The sequence below is a fragment of the Papio anubis genome, chromosome 4 (genome assembly GCF_008728515.1).
Source record: "Papio anubis isolate 15944 chromosome 4, Panubis1.0, whole genome shotgun sequence".
Classification (NCBI taxonomy): domain Eukaryota; kingdom Metazoa; phylum Chordata; class Mammalia; order Primates; family Cercopithecidae; genus Papio; species Papio anubis.
Genome location: NC_044979.1, coordinates 103948614 through 103963181, shown reverse-complemented (window position 1 = coordinate 103963181; position 14568 = coordinate 103948614).

The following is a 14568-nucleotide window of genomic DNA, read 5'->3' as shown; positions in this document are numbered from 1 at the left end:
TCTATTTGTCAATACCAGAGGGATTACAGAGAGACAAAGTACATAACTGAGAAGAGTGTGTGTCCAACATGGATCCAGTTTCCTTGTTTGTCAGCGAGTGCTGATGGATCCAAGAAGATGCAGCTGAGTTCTCCGCAGGCAGATGCAGTGGAATTTCTGTTCCAAAGCAAAGTAATAGGCAGAAGGGGCCAGAAAGAACAATTCAGCGACCCAATCTCCAAAACAGCTGGGTTCACTTAACTCATACTTAGCCAGAGAAGATCCAACCCGGCTGAAATCCCACAGGAGAAAGCGTCAGATGTTAAAACACCTGGGTGCTTGGAAACCAAAACTCAAAGACCACCTCCAGGACTGTTGGAGCCACGACAATCACGTCACTTGTCCAGGCTTCCCGCAGCTCTGCATGAAGAAGGGCAATTGGAAGCACAACCAACTACTCAGGGATGTAGTGAGGCTGAGGAGGCAAAAGAAGCGAACGCCCCTGATGAGAGTCCTGTAACTCTTGGTGATTGTTTGCAAGGTGAGGAAGCAGAACCAGCTGTACTGAAGCCCTGCACTGCTTGAAGAGTTGCGCAACCCTCTTTCTGCTTTGGCTGGGGAAGGCCAGGCGTAGGTGTGGCGCCAAGCCCAGCTCATCTTTATTTAAAGACCATTGTCTGAAACACAAGTTCTGCTATGCCACGTCTTCCCGAAAACCTCAATTCCAATCCAGCTGGCATTCGAAGAGAGAATGGATTGGGTCAAGTAGCCAGTCTTCATTAGTGTGAAGGAGAATAATGTCTAGAAAGAATAACAGGAGATTGACCCTTCAAAGGGAGGCAGAGAAAGAAAAAAAATCCTGGCTCTCCTACCCCCCAGCGATGAGACTTTAGGTGCTTCACCTGAGCCTCCCTTGAAAAGTGGGGATCATCAAATCCACCATCCCAGTCTTGTGCCAAGACTAAAGGAGATGATTTATGTAAAAAGGATCTGGCATTGTTCCTAGAACTTTGCAGCCACTCAAAAATATGTTATTAACGTCCCTTTATTGAACACAGAGAATTCCCAGAACATGAAATGGTTAGGGATGGTTTCAAATGCATTAAGTCTTGAGTGGCTTGTCCTGGACTCTGCCAGTTCCTTGGAGTATAAGGAGGCAGTCAATCCCATGGAAATAAATATTCTATCAATATCTTCACTGAGTACTCTGATAAAGAGGGAGATTTTCCACATCCCCCTTAAAGACATAGCATAGCTTCAGCTGGACGTAGGAGGTCAGTACTTAGTGACTAGCCAGATAATTGAAAAAACAAAGGTTAAACTTTGGTGTTTCTCCGTCTAGCATGGCAAATGCCCAGTGCAGATTTTCAAGACAATTTTTCCCCTTACATAAGAGAAAAACAGGTGCTGAGAGGGGTAAGCTTGGTGTAAATCCGGCTTAGAGTAAGCACAGAGCCATTGGGGGAAATCTTGCTGACGCATTAACGAAACAGGGGTTTACCTTTCCCCAAAGTTTGCTTTCCATCACACTGTTCCATATTTAACATGATGGGAAATAGCACGTGTTAATTTTCTTACTAAACACACTGCATGTCCTCCACACCTCTGAGGACCAGTCCAGGTAGGGAGGTGAGGAAAGAAGGCACCTGGGTCAGCCCTCATCCCTATAAAAATGGGGAATAGCAGGCCAGATAGTTGGACTTCTGAGCCCTCTAGTGCCCTAGTGGGACTGATGATCTGTGAAGACGCTTCCTCATGCATCCGATGAGGTTAAAAAACACAGTGTCATGGAAAGTGTGATGGTGGGAAGCCAGCACCTAGAAATTAGAGAGGAGAAGCAGATGGGCTTTGATCCTACACTAGGATCAGCAGGAGAACATGTGCTGGGTATAGATTCTGAGCCGATGGTGAGCTATTCTTGTCACCCTATGTCATCAGACACCCAACCCCCTCCCCCCTCCCTGGCTTCATCCCTAACTACTCTCCCCGGGCTCACACAACTCAGAGTCACACTGGCCTCCCTGATATCCCCTGTAACTGCACACATGCTCCAACCTCAGGGCCTTTGCACGTACTGTATCCTCTGCTCAGAACACCCCTTCCCTTGTATCTGCATGGCTTGTTCTGCACTTCATTAAGGTCTCTGCACATTTGTGCAGCTACTGGAGAGAAGTTTCCTACCCACCACATCTCAAAAGCACCATCAGATTCAGCCTCCCCACCTCACCATTACTATCACTCCTTCTCCCTTCTCCCTGCTTCGCTCTCATTTGCAGCACTTGCCACCCCTGAAATGTGTATACTCATTTATACTTTGTTTTCTGCCTCCTTCACTAGTATGTAAGTTCCATGAGAGCAGAAATTTTGCTTGTTTTGTTTCTGCTGTATCCTCGGTTAGTGCATTTGTGCTTGGTACTTAAGTAGTATCAAGTACTACTAAGACTAAGTAGTACCAAGTACTAAGTAGTACCAAGTACTATTAAGACTAAGTAGTGTTCAATAAATATCTGCTAAATTAATAAAGTAACATTATTCCCCATATAACATTATGCTGGAGCTTAAGGGGCCTTATAAACTGTCTAGTTTCACCCTTTTGTTTTAAGGAGATTAAGTCTACTAAAGGGAAATAACTTGCCCAAGAGCCCACAACTAGTAAATCTAACAACATAGAAGGTAACAGTAGAGAAAAAATGATTCTAGCCACAAAAGGAAAGAGAAAGAGAATACACACACTTTCACTGGCTAAAGAAGAGATTCTATAGTCCAAACATGTTTTAGATACAGCCAAACTAATATTTAGTATCTATAAAGCACTTTGCAAAATCGCATCTTTTGCAAGCAGACAAACCAAACTTAGGAACGGCCCTGAGACGTTCAGTTCTCCATTCATCATTGTGGTGCAGTGGGAATATTCCAACTGCTGAGGTTTATCTAAAGAACAATTATTGTTTTAGTTCAAATCTCCCACCTGCAGGCAGAACCTCACTCATCCTAGATGGAGAAGGGAAAAGGAGAAGGAAACGGGTATTTGTTGAACTGGGCACTATGCCAAGGGCTTTCAAGTATCTCAGTTAATTTTCATAACATCCCTGTGGCCACTTTACAGATGAGAAAACTAAGCCTCAATAGGGTTAAGTGAATGGCTCCAAATCCCACAGCTAATCAGTGGCAAAGCCAGAAGGCTCACTTTGGTAAGCCAACTCTGAAGCTCAGGGTTTTTTTATGACATTAGGCTGTTCTCTTTAATTTTCAAAAGAAATTCAGTGAAGAAAACTCCCCCATGCTTGTTTTGACCTAGGATTTTTCTACCCACTGAGGGGCGAGGTGGGATGGATGTATAGTCAGCAGGGTGTCTTGTTTAGGTTCCTCAGGTTTACATTAAGATAGGACTCCACCACTCATCACACTGCTAAAGCATTCAGATTTGACAACAGAGCACCTGCATTGGGTCTGAGGGGAAAAGCCATCAGTTTCTCCCAAAGCCACCCCTAGGTAAACATGCAATCCAAGTCAAAACAGTGTGCTTGCTATGCAAATGTGGCTTTGAAACATCTATCCTAGCACTAGAGTGACCAACTATGTTAGTCCTTTTTTGCACTGCTATAAAGAATTACCTGAGACTGGGCAATTTATAAAGAAAAGAGGTTTAATTGGCTGATGGTTCTGCAGGCTGTACAGGAAGCAGGGCTGGAGAGGCCTCAGGAAACTTACAATCATGGAAGAAGGTGAAGAGGAAGCAGGCATGTCTTACATAGCTGGAGAAGGAGGAAGAGAGTGAAGGGAGAAGTGCTACACACTTTTAAACAACCAGATCTCGTGAGAACTCACTCGCTATCACAAGAACAGCAAGGGGGAAGTCTTCCCTCTATGATCCAATCACCTCCCACCAAGCCCCTCTTCCAACATTGGGGATTACAATTTGACATGACATTTGGGTGGGAATATAAATCCAAATCATATCACTAACTGTCCCAGTTTCCCTGGGACTAAGACGGGCAGGGTAGCAGGGTGTGAGGATGCAAAATTTTTAGCCTCAAAACTGGGAAAGTTCTGGTGAACTGGAAAACATTGGTCACCCACCCAGTACCTGTACTTGCCATAAAGCTTCCTCTCTTAAGCCCACCCTCATGAAGAAATTCCGAGGCCACATTTGTCCTTATACAACCTCAAACTCACTTTTGTTCAACTCTCGTTTCAAGTTCTATTGATTAAAATGTCATTTATAGAAGATAAATACAAATATATGCATTTCATCTATTTTTGATTTTAGATTTTAATCCTGGATTCATTGAAGCTCCAGAAATATGTGCCAATGAACCATAGTCTTTTTTTTTGATAGAAAAATTCTTTAATCAAAACAAGTTTACACGTTGAACTTATGGCTTAACTAGAATAAATCTAAGTTAAAACTGTACAAGGACCAAACAGATAATGACTGGTATATATGCAGGTTCTCTCAAAACAGTGATTCCTAGTTCCACTATAAGACCTCGTAAAAGCAAAAATTCAATTCTCTAGATGAAAACAGTTATCCCAGAGGGTCAACCATACAATGTCACACACAGACGCTGGTATTAAGCCATTTTTTTTTCCATATTCATATAGTTTCAAAAAATGAGAAGTATTCTACTTATTGAAAAATGCCAAATGACCTAATATTCAAAATATCTTAGAAATGCTATCCTTTAGTTAACATACCCTTAAATTTTGTAACCTTGATTTCACCCTGGATTTAGTCCATACCCATCAATGTACAGACTATCAAAGTACTATGTTGGAAAAACTAGTGTTTGTATTTTTGGAATCTAGAAAATAAAAATAATATAGCCATAATTTCAAATAGGTGAGTTTCCTTATATAGCATTTATTTATATTTATTGTATAAGCATCATGATTTTTTCTTCCAATTAAGTACTATTTAGTGATTTCCTAAAGACATTTTTAACAACATTTCTCAAAAATAAACTTACTTAGTTTTCAGTTTTAATTACTAGTGCCTGCCTGTAAAAGGACCTCAAATGATTTAACACTAGAGCCAGATTCATTCCTATATATACCCAGTCAGTTATCTGCAGAGTGAACCGTAATCTTTTAGTCCTTTTTCAGTATTCCTTTAAAACGACTGCATTTTGGTATTTTGACTTTTTATAATATGAAGACACCGTAAGAGTACTATTGAATTAAATGGGGGAGGAGGGATGATGAGGACAATAGTCACTACATACTTTATTGTCCTTTTCAATCTTCTAAAGAAATTTATTTCAGATCTAAGTGCCAGGGATATTTCCATGTCCCTTGAGAAACTACATTTTCTATAGCTTTTTTCTGTATGAAAATTGGTTCTATATACCCGATCTTGTTTCCATTTTTACTTAAACCAGATGGAAGCTCAGAGCCAAATTTGTTGCTCAGTATTAAACATTGTGTCAGATTCTTTTGTCGGTATATGTATATTTCAACTTTCTGCATGTTACAGATCTTAATATTTATGTAATGTAATGAGGTGATAGTGAGAATGTGATCATATGTGCATTTCATTATAAGTTACCATTTCTCCTTACAACAACTCAGTGAAGTGGGTGTTATTTGGGGAATTTAAAGTACCTGTTGAAATCTGACAGACAAAGGAAAACGTTTAGTTCATCATTGGAACGGAAATTTAAGACGAGTAGCTGAACAAACAGCAATGATTGGTCAAAAGTTTTCTGATTTATTCTGATATTTGTCAACACCTTCTGTATGTTTCCTAGGAAAGATGGAGAATGCCCAGCTGAAAGGCTCATAGATGCAATCCCCAATTCACTCTTTGAAAGGTCTCAGGTGAAGTGGAGAAATAGCCTCACTCCTGTTACTAATGGGGGCCAAATACCCAGCCTTACTCCAAATGGCTCAAGTTATTTCCGAGGCAGCCTGGTGTGGGACAGGTAATGGGCCTGGAGCAGAATCCAAGTCCCAATATTTGTTTCCTGTGTGACCTTGTGGCCCTGGATGTGTTGCCCGAACCATTTAAGTCTTCATTTTCTCACTGGTAAAGCAGGAATAATAACATCTACCTTAGAGAGTTATGATGATGACTAATTGAAATCATGCAAACAAAAGCATCTCCCTATCCTCAGCCCTACCACCCAGCACAGTGCCTGGCATGCAGTGAAACCTTAAAAAGAAAAAGTCTTAGCTGTTACTACAGAAACGTTAATCCTCAGACTGACAGGGTTCACACTGTCCCGGGCAGTAACTAGAGATTTTATCACAAACCTCTGGCAATGCTGCCTCATATAACTTTGGCCACTTTAGCTCATTTGTTAAAAGGATCCTACACAGGCCCAAAGCAGAGGCCCCACATTAAAGTGGTTATTATAGTGGGTCACTGGGGTTCTTTTTCCCTAGGCAACAATGAAATTGCATTAACAAGCATTCACCAGGGCAAACCATAGGCCATGAACATTAGAACGTTGCAAAAAAAAAAACAAACTCTTAAAGAAATAAACTGCTACACAGGCCGGCCTTTGGGGATCCTTGCTTTTTGCACATGCTAAGCTGTCCAGAGCCAACAACATGTTATAGCAGAAGTGTGCTAAGCAACACTATGTGTTCATCCTTGGGATACTCTAAGATCCAGCCTTTGAGAAGTTGCTGAGACGTGCTCAGATCATGTTAGCTAGTGACAGGCTGCCTTGTGCTGTCTCTCTCCGCTCCTGCTCACCTCCTCCCGATCTCTACTCAGCATCCTACCCCGACTGAATCCGACAGTCTGTGAGCTTCCCCACCAACACATCCTCTCCAAATTTGGGTGTTGGAATGGGCAGAATAAACAAATTTAGCCCCATTCTTTGGATCACAGACTCAAACCACCAGAAGCAGAAAGGACAACAAGAATGACCCACAGGGTCAAGACTCCTAAGTCTCAAGCTGGAAGTGTCAAATGCTTCCGAAATGCTTCCGAAATGCTCCATGGGCTGGGAAATCAAAAAGGAAAGGGACAGTGCCAGTGGAAAGAATGAAGAGAGCCTGAGCATAATTTAATGCCAAGGCATGATTTGAATGCATGGAGCATTCAGAGCACAAATTCTCAGAACTAACTTTCTCAAGTTATCTCAGCCAACCCTTATCTGGTGTATGAATCAATTTGGAATTCACTGACAGAGAAATGAAATCCACCCGAGGCAGCCCATACTCTTTTGGGGATAACTATAATGTACAAACTGGTCTTCATTTGTCATGCAATGTCTATATAATTCCTCTCTTATTTTGAAGCTGTTTATGTGTTTAATGAGCACTTGCTCTGGTGTCAGGCATTGCAGAAACTGGGGGTGCATTGGAAAACTGGGGAACAAGAGACATTTCTTGCACTCATGGAGCTTATTGTGTAGTTTGGGAGACAGACATTAATCAAACATGACTGATGGGTATGGGCTAAGTACTGTGAAGGAAAGAGAAAGGATAGTTCTCTGACGTAGAACTATCCTAGTCACCTAGGCTGCAGGGTAAGTGGCAGGGAAGTGGTTTGTTGGAAATCCTCCTCTGAAGAAGTCATAACAAGCTGAGAGCTGAAGGATGAATAGGAATTAACTCTTGGATGGCATTAGGGGCCAATGATGTTCCAGAGAGAACAAGCTCAAGGCAAGAGGGATCACAATGCATGCAAGGAACCAAAAGAAACCCACAGTGACTCCAACCTAAGGTGAATGGGCAAAAGCCATGCAAAGGATTTTATCCTTATTCTAAAAGTAGTGGGAACAACTGAAGAATTGTGCGTGTGTGTGTGTGTTTTGGACCCTATATATGTACCTTCAGATTCTATTCTCCTCAACCCTCTCCCAAACCCTTGACTGCCTACTCCTGGAGCACCCTGGATGATGCAGCCTCAGGAGCTGCCACCTCACACTAGCCCCATCTGCATGCAGATAGGCCACCAATGTGGGCTCCAGCATGGCCCTGGGTGCCCAGACCCAACCTTGCCATCCCATGGAGGCTGTGCCTCTTCCTGCCACTGGAGTTTCATCCTATCAGCTGTCGGAGGGACTGGGATCTGACTTCCATAGGGAATGCATCCATAGGAAATGGGAAAGACTCAACAAATAGGTTTTTCCACCCTGTTCTTCCTCCCTTTAGTGGAATATCAGAGGCTTAGTGGTTCCTTATGGCCTGTCTGGTAATATCCTATTGACCAAGCCACCAACCGTGTGCGTCTCTTTGTGGAGCTGTATCTGGCATCATAATCACACCATCACTTCATATTTTTTCCCTCTGTTCCATAACTTAATTCTCTTCCACCTGGCTCTTTGTCCCCAGACCTCTAACAAAGCATTATCATTTGAGCTTTGCCCTTATGTTCTGAATAAACCATACGTAGAAGACGATATATGTAGGGTGTGTGTATGTATGTGTAACTGTACGTAGAAGACCATATATGTAGGGGGGGGTGTGTGTGTATGTATATCTGTGGCTGTATATATGGACGTGTTTGCACTGAGAGTGTTTGCTAAGGGAAGAAGTGTGGGGAACCATGATAATAAAGTCACATTTGTGTTTGGTAAAGGTCACCGTGCACATGGTGAATGCAATGGCTGCTGTGGGCAGTGGTGGTCGTCCAGGAGAGAGGGGATTACAACTTGGCCTCCCTGTTGCCCCTTTTAGCATGTTAGGTGTCCTAAGACAGCCATCACTCCTTCTGGAGGCTTCTCTTCTTTGGGTTAAATACTTACGCTCTTTTACTTTACAACTGCTATGAGTTTTCTCAGCATCTTGTTTGCTCTCATCTGGACGTAGTTTAGCTTGTCAATATTCCTCTTAAAATGTGTTGCCTGGAACGAAATGTAATATTTCAGGTGTCCTTTGATCAGCTAGAGAAGAAACAATTGCCATTTTCTTTTTTCCAGACAGTACACTTCCACTAACATGACCTGGTACCAAGCCACTTTTCCATCTCAGCTGAGCTTTGAGTCTTTGATTCTCACCACTAGGTCTGTGCTCAGGGAGCACTTTGCTCATGCTCTGCTTGTATCCTAGTTACTATTATTTTTGTTGCTGTTGTTTTAACTGACACGTTGAGCCATGCATTCCTTCCAATTAAACTCCATCCTATTGTTTTTGACCCATCGCCCCAGCCTGTTGCAAATTTGAAAGGAGATACAGCGTAGCGGTTAAGAGCATGGACTCTTCAGAAATAAGGCAGTCCTGGCTTGAATCCTGGCTCCCTCTCTTATTAGGTTGTTATCTATGGATATTGTTTAATTTCCCCAAGCCTAAATTTACTCATTGAGGAAAGTGATATAAAAAGAGTACTGCTCTATTATTCAGTTCCTATCAAATAATAACGAAACTTCTCTCAAAATTTCAATAGTTTAAAGCTAACACAAGGGATTGTTGCATATAGCTTTAAGGTACATATTTATTTTACACCTATGGGTCTGCAGATTGGGGTGGGATTCTGGTATTCTAGGCTGAACTCAGGCTTCCAGGTGCATTCAGGTCTGCTCTACCTGAAAATCCATGCTGATACCAAGGGCAAAGGGCTACAACTACCTGGGGCTTGCTCTTCTTATAGAGATCATAGTAGTGAAAGAAGCGAGGTCAAATACCCAGAACTCACATAAGCTGCTCCTGCAAAGTCGGCTGACAGTTCATTGCTTTCTAATTTCCCTTCACTGCCTTTCATGGGGCTATTGTGAAGAATACTTCAGTCATGTCAACGAAGGGCTTAGCACAGGGCCTGGCTCAAAGCAACCATGCAGCAAATGTCAGCAGTTGCCACTGTTAGTCCCAAACCTGTCATCCAACATACTCTTGATCTTTCACATATTTGAGTTATTCATAGCCATATCTGTCCTCTTTAACAAGACAAATTATTTGCAATTGACATGATTCATCACAGCCTAATGCAGAAAAGGGGCTAGATCTCTAATTCTGCCAGGAGTTTAGGGAAACAAGTGGTGAGTGATGAAAAACAACTACATAACACCAAACAGGCAAAGCCTAAATTAGGTAACTATGCCTCGCTTAGGCTTCCGTGGTATTGGAGACCATTTCTTATAGGAGTGAGATGTGTGTATAGGGAAAGGAGTGAACTTTTGAAAGTTGAAGAGTAATTCAAGAGAATTTTGCCATTAACAGATCTTTTTTAAAAAGCTCGCAAAACATCACCTAGATAATCTTTTACCGACTGGAACAAAGGAGAAGACTAGAAAACAGGCAGGGAAGAAAAGGGGATTTATCTCTAGACTAAAGTGAGCTTTCTCTCACCAGCTTATTTTTGAGGGATTCTCTTAATGTAAGCTCTCCTGGATGGCTCCATAGAAATGTTTGTGACAGGAGAGCACTTTTTCAACACAACCTTACACTCTTGTATTTATATATAAAAAGCAATGCATAAACATATGAAAAAGTACGCTCTGTCATTAGTTATCCAGAAAATGTAAATTAAGACCCCAATGAGATACTGCTACACACCCACCAGACTGGCTAAAATAAGAAAAGGTTGACAATACCAAATAAAGACGAGGATGTGAAGCAACTGGAATTTTCAAACACGTCCCTGTGGGGGTGCAAATTTACATAGCCACTTTAGAAAACTATTTAAAGTAACTCTTAAATCTGAACATCCAAATACCCTATAATTTAACAATTCTACTTTTAAGTGTACACCTCACTAAAGCGCTTACATCTGTGTACCAAATAACATGTGCAAGAATTTTCAAAAGAGCATTATTCATAATAACCCCAAACTTAGTTTTTTCCCATTTAGGAAAAGCCTAAATATCTATCAAAGTAGAGTAGTGTTGATACTATGCTCAGTACCTGGTGATGGGAATCATTCATACCCCAATCACAGTATCATATGATATACCCAGGTAACAAACCTGCACATGTACCCTCTGAATCTAAAGTAAAAGTTGAAAAAGTAAAACAAACAAAAAACACACACAAAACAAATGTAGAATGGTAAAGTATGTGATATACCATGTATTATACTATGTAGAAATAAAATTAAGAAAACACTGCTATATGCAAAAACAAAGGGAAATTTCAAAAATACAATATTGAGCCAAATAAATTAGATGTAAAAGGCTGCATTGCATATGTTTCTATTTATATAAAGCTTAAAAACAGGTAAGACAATTTCTTTTGTTAGGAGGGATAGTAATAACCTATGGAGATGAGAGAGGGATAGGGACTGTCAGAAGGCATAAGGACATTCTATTTCTTGACCTAGATGTTAGCTGTGTAACTATAGTGCACTGAATAGTGTCTACCCAGAATCTTGGAATGTGGGCTTATTTGGAAAAAAGTCTTTGCAAATGTAATCAAGATGAGGTCATCCTGGATTAGGACAAGCCCTAAATCCAATGATGAATGTCCTAATAAGAGACAGAAAAGAAAAAGATACAGGGAGATACAGAAAGGAGAAGTTCATGTGAAAACTCAAGTGAAAACAGAAGTAGAGACTAAAGTTGTGCTTCCACAAGCCAAGGAACACCAGGAGCCACCAGAAGCTGGAAGAGGCAAGAAAGGATTTTTCTCTTAGGCCTTCAGAAGTAGGCTAGCTCAGCCAAGATCTAGAGACTTTGGACTTTTGGTCTCCAGAATGTGAGATAATAAATTTCTGTTGTTTTAAGTCATTCCTTGTTTGAAGTAATTTGTTACAACAGCTCTAGGAAACCAGTACAGGTTTTGGTCCTGGAAAATGGGGTATTGATGTAACAAAAACCTAAAAAAATGTGGAAGTGGCCTTGGAATTGGCTAAAAGGCAGAAGCTAGAAGAATTTTGAGGCACCTGATAGAAAAGATATAGGTTAACCTGCAGAGATGGTTGACAGAGATATGGACTTTAAAGGGCATTCTGTTGAGGAGTTAGAAAGAAGAGAAGGGCAGGCAAGAGAATAGTTCTACCATCTTAGAGAACATATATATCATCAAAAATAGAATCTTAAAAGAAATACAAGTGGTAAAGGCACTTCTGGTGAGGTCTCAGAAGGAAATGTGGAATATGTTTTTGAAAACGGGGAAAGTTATGCCTGTTATAAAGTGAGAAAACCTTGGCTGAATTTAGTTCTAACATTGAGTGTAAGGAAGAATGTATAAGCCATGAAGTTAAATATTTACCTGAGGAGATTTCCAAGTAAAGTGTGGAAGGTGCGGCCTGGCTTTTCCTTGCTGCTGCTTGTAGTACAACACTAGAGGAAAGAGATAAACTGAGGAAAGAACTGCTAATCAACAAATAACTAGCACTTGATAATTTTAGAATTATTGGCCTATCCAGGTTGCAAAAGATGCTAAAATTATGAAACTAATACACTGGTTTTGCTCACTTTGTGGTTATACATCAGGCTGGCACTTACAAGTTACATAATTTTCTACATGTGTGTTATACTTAAAAGTTTTCTTCAAGCAATAAAGCTTATGGTTGAAAAACTAGAAAATGTATATACAACAACAAGAAAATTAAAAAATTATCCATATTTGCAATATTCAGAAATAATCCATTAACATTTTATTATATATGCACCTAGATTTTCTTCCATCTTTTAATATTTCTACATGTATTTTCACCAATGTGGGATCTTATTATGCATTCTGATTTATAGGCTACTTTTTTCTCTTAACAATGTATTTGTTAACAGATAGCTTTCTAATAAGCATACTCCTATAAGAATATTCTTAAGATCTAGAAGACAGTGAGTGCTTTACAGGTTTACACAAGTTTCACAGTAGCACAGTTTATTCTTTTTATTTTATTTGCATGTTCCTTTTAAAAGTTGTCAAGAAGTACAGAAGTTAATAAATAAAAAGAAAGTCTTACTTAGCAGTAATTTGTTTAAATTTGCATTTATTTGATTAGAAGCAAGGTTAAACACGTTTTTATATTTTATTGACCATTTATATTTCTTCTCTATGAATTGCCAGTTTTTAGCCTTTGCCCCTTTGTTTCAATTGTAGTGTTAATTTTTTTCTTATAGGCTCATAGTGATTCTTTACATATTGAATATATTAATCTTTTGTTTGTTTCATATGTTACAAATACTTTTCTCAGTTTTGCCATTTGCTTTTCAATTCTGTTTATGATACCTTTGATGTATAATTTCATATTTATGTAGTTACATATCCAAATGTGTTTTTTATGGTTTTTGCCTTCAGTTTATGGCTAAAAAGACCTCCCACATATCCAGATTATATAAATAGTTAACTAAGATTTCTTCCAGTGCTTTTGTGGCATATTTTATCTTTTCAATTTTTTATCTTCTCAGGATTTGTTTTATTGGTGAGAGGTAAAAGATTGACTTGATTATTTAAATCAAAATTACATTAGCTTCATTTAGTGGATAAATGAAACTAATCATTTCACATTAAAAAAATCCTTTTTCACTACTAAAAAGAAATATATCCTCATATTTAGGGTTGTCTTATTTCATTGTTCTATCTATTCTGATAAAATTTCTGCATATTTATTTGAATGTAACTTCACAATTTAATATCTAGTTAGTGTACATTTCCCTTCAATTCCTTCCTTTTTAATATTTTTTGCTATTCATGTGCATCTATTCCTACAGATAAATTTTACAAGTTACAAAAATAAACCCATTTGCACCTCAATTTGCAACTCCATTAAATGTGTAGATTAATTTTGAGAATTGCTATCTTTACAATAAGTATAAGGTATTCAGGCAGAGAAACAGTAAGAAACACAACTATGTGACTAAAGAAAAATATTCCTGTAGAATTTGTAGAAGCAGAGACACAGATTACCCTGGATCACTAGGTTGTAGTCAAATTGCATTTAGATTATCTTGGAAGCAGTACAAAGAATTTTTAAGGAAAATTAATCTCACAAACACGCATGTCCTAATGAAACTGGAGAAGTACAGGAGGCCAGATACTGATGGGGGCTCCTGGAATAGTTTGGAGGCAAAAGAAATAAAATATTACAGAAGTCAGGACCTGGTGCCTTTTCAGGCATGGGGGACAAGAGAGAGGAGATTCTTATGATGGTACTGTGGTGTCAGGATCAACAGACAGGGAGAAGCTGCTGCCAGAAACAGAGAGAAGGAAGTCAGGAAGTAACTCCCAAAAGGCAAGAGAGACAACCAGCTCAGGTTTAAACAGGCTAAGATGAAGACATGGCATGACTTCTAAGTGGAAATGTTCAGAAGGAGGTTGTAGGTTTGGGGCTTTCTGAGGGGCAGGAGTACAGCAAACACAGAACTTGGCACACAGGGGACCCTCAGTAACTGGGGCGTTGGACTAAGTGGTAGGTTCAGTGGGTGTCAGAGCTGAAAACCATGTTGCAGAAGAACAAAGACTCAAGAAGTATGCTTTAAACCTTGTTGAATACTACATTTACAGGACAGAAAGAAAACTAGAGTCAGAGAAAGAAACAAATAAAAAATAAAGTCATGACTTGAATTTTTATACAGTCGGCAAGAAAGAACATGAATTTAAATAGTGTTGTCACAGGGAGGGAAAGGCTGGTCATTGGAACATGTAGAGTGCCCACCCGAGTTTGTAGCGAGCCCATGGCCTTGTGGTTTATCAGTGTTGTAACAGGCTGTGTGCATGGAATTAGGTACGCAGAATGTGGTGAACAATTTAAGG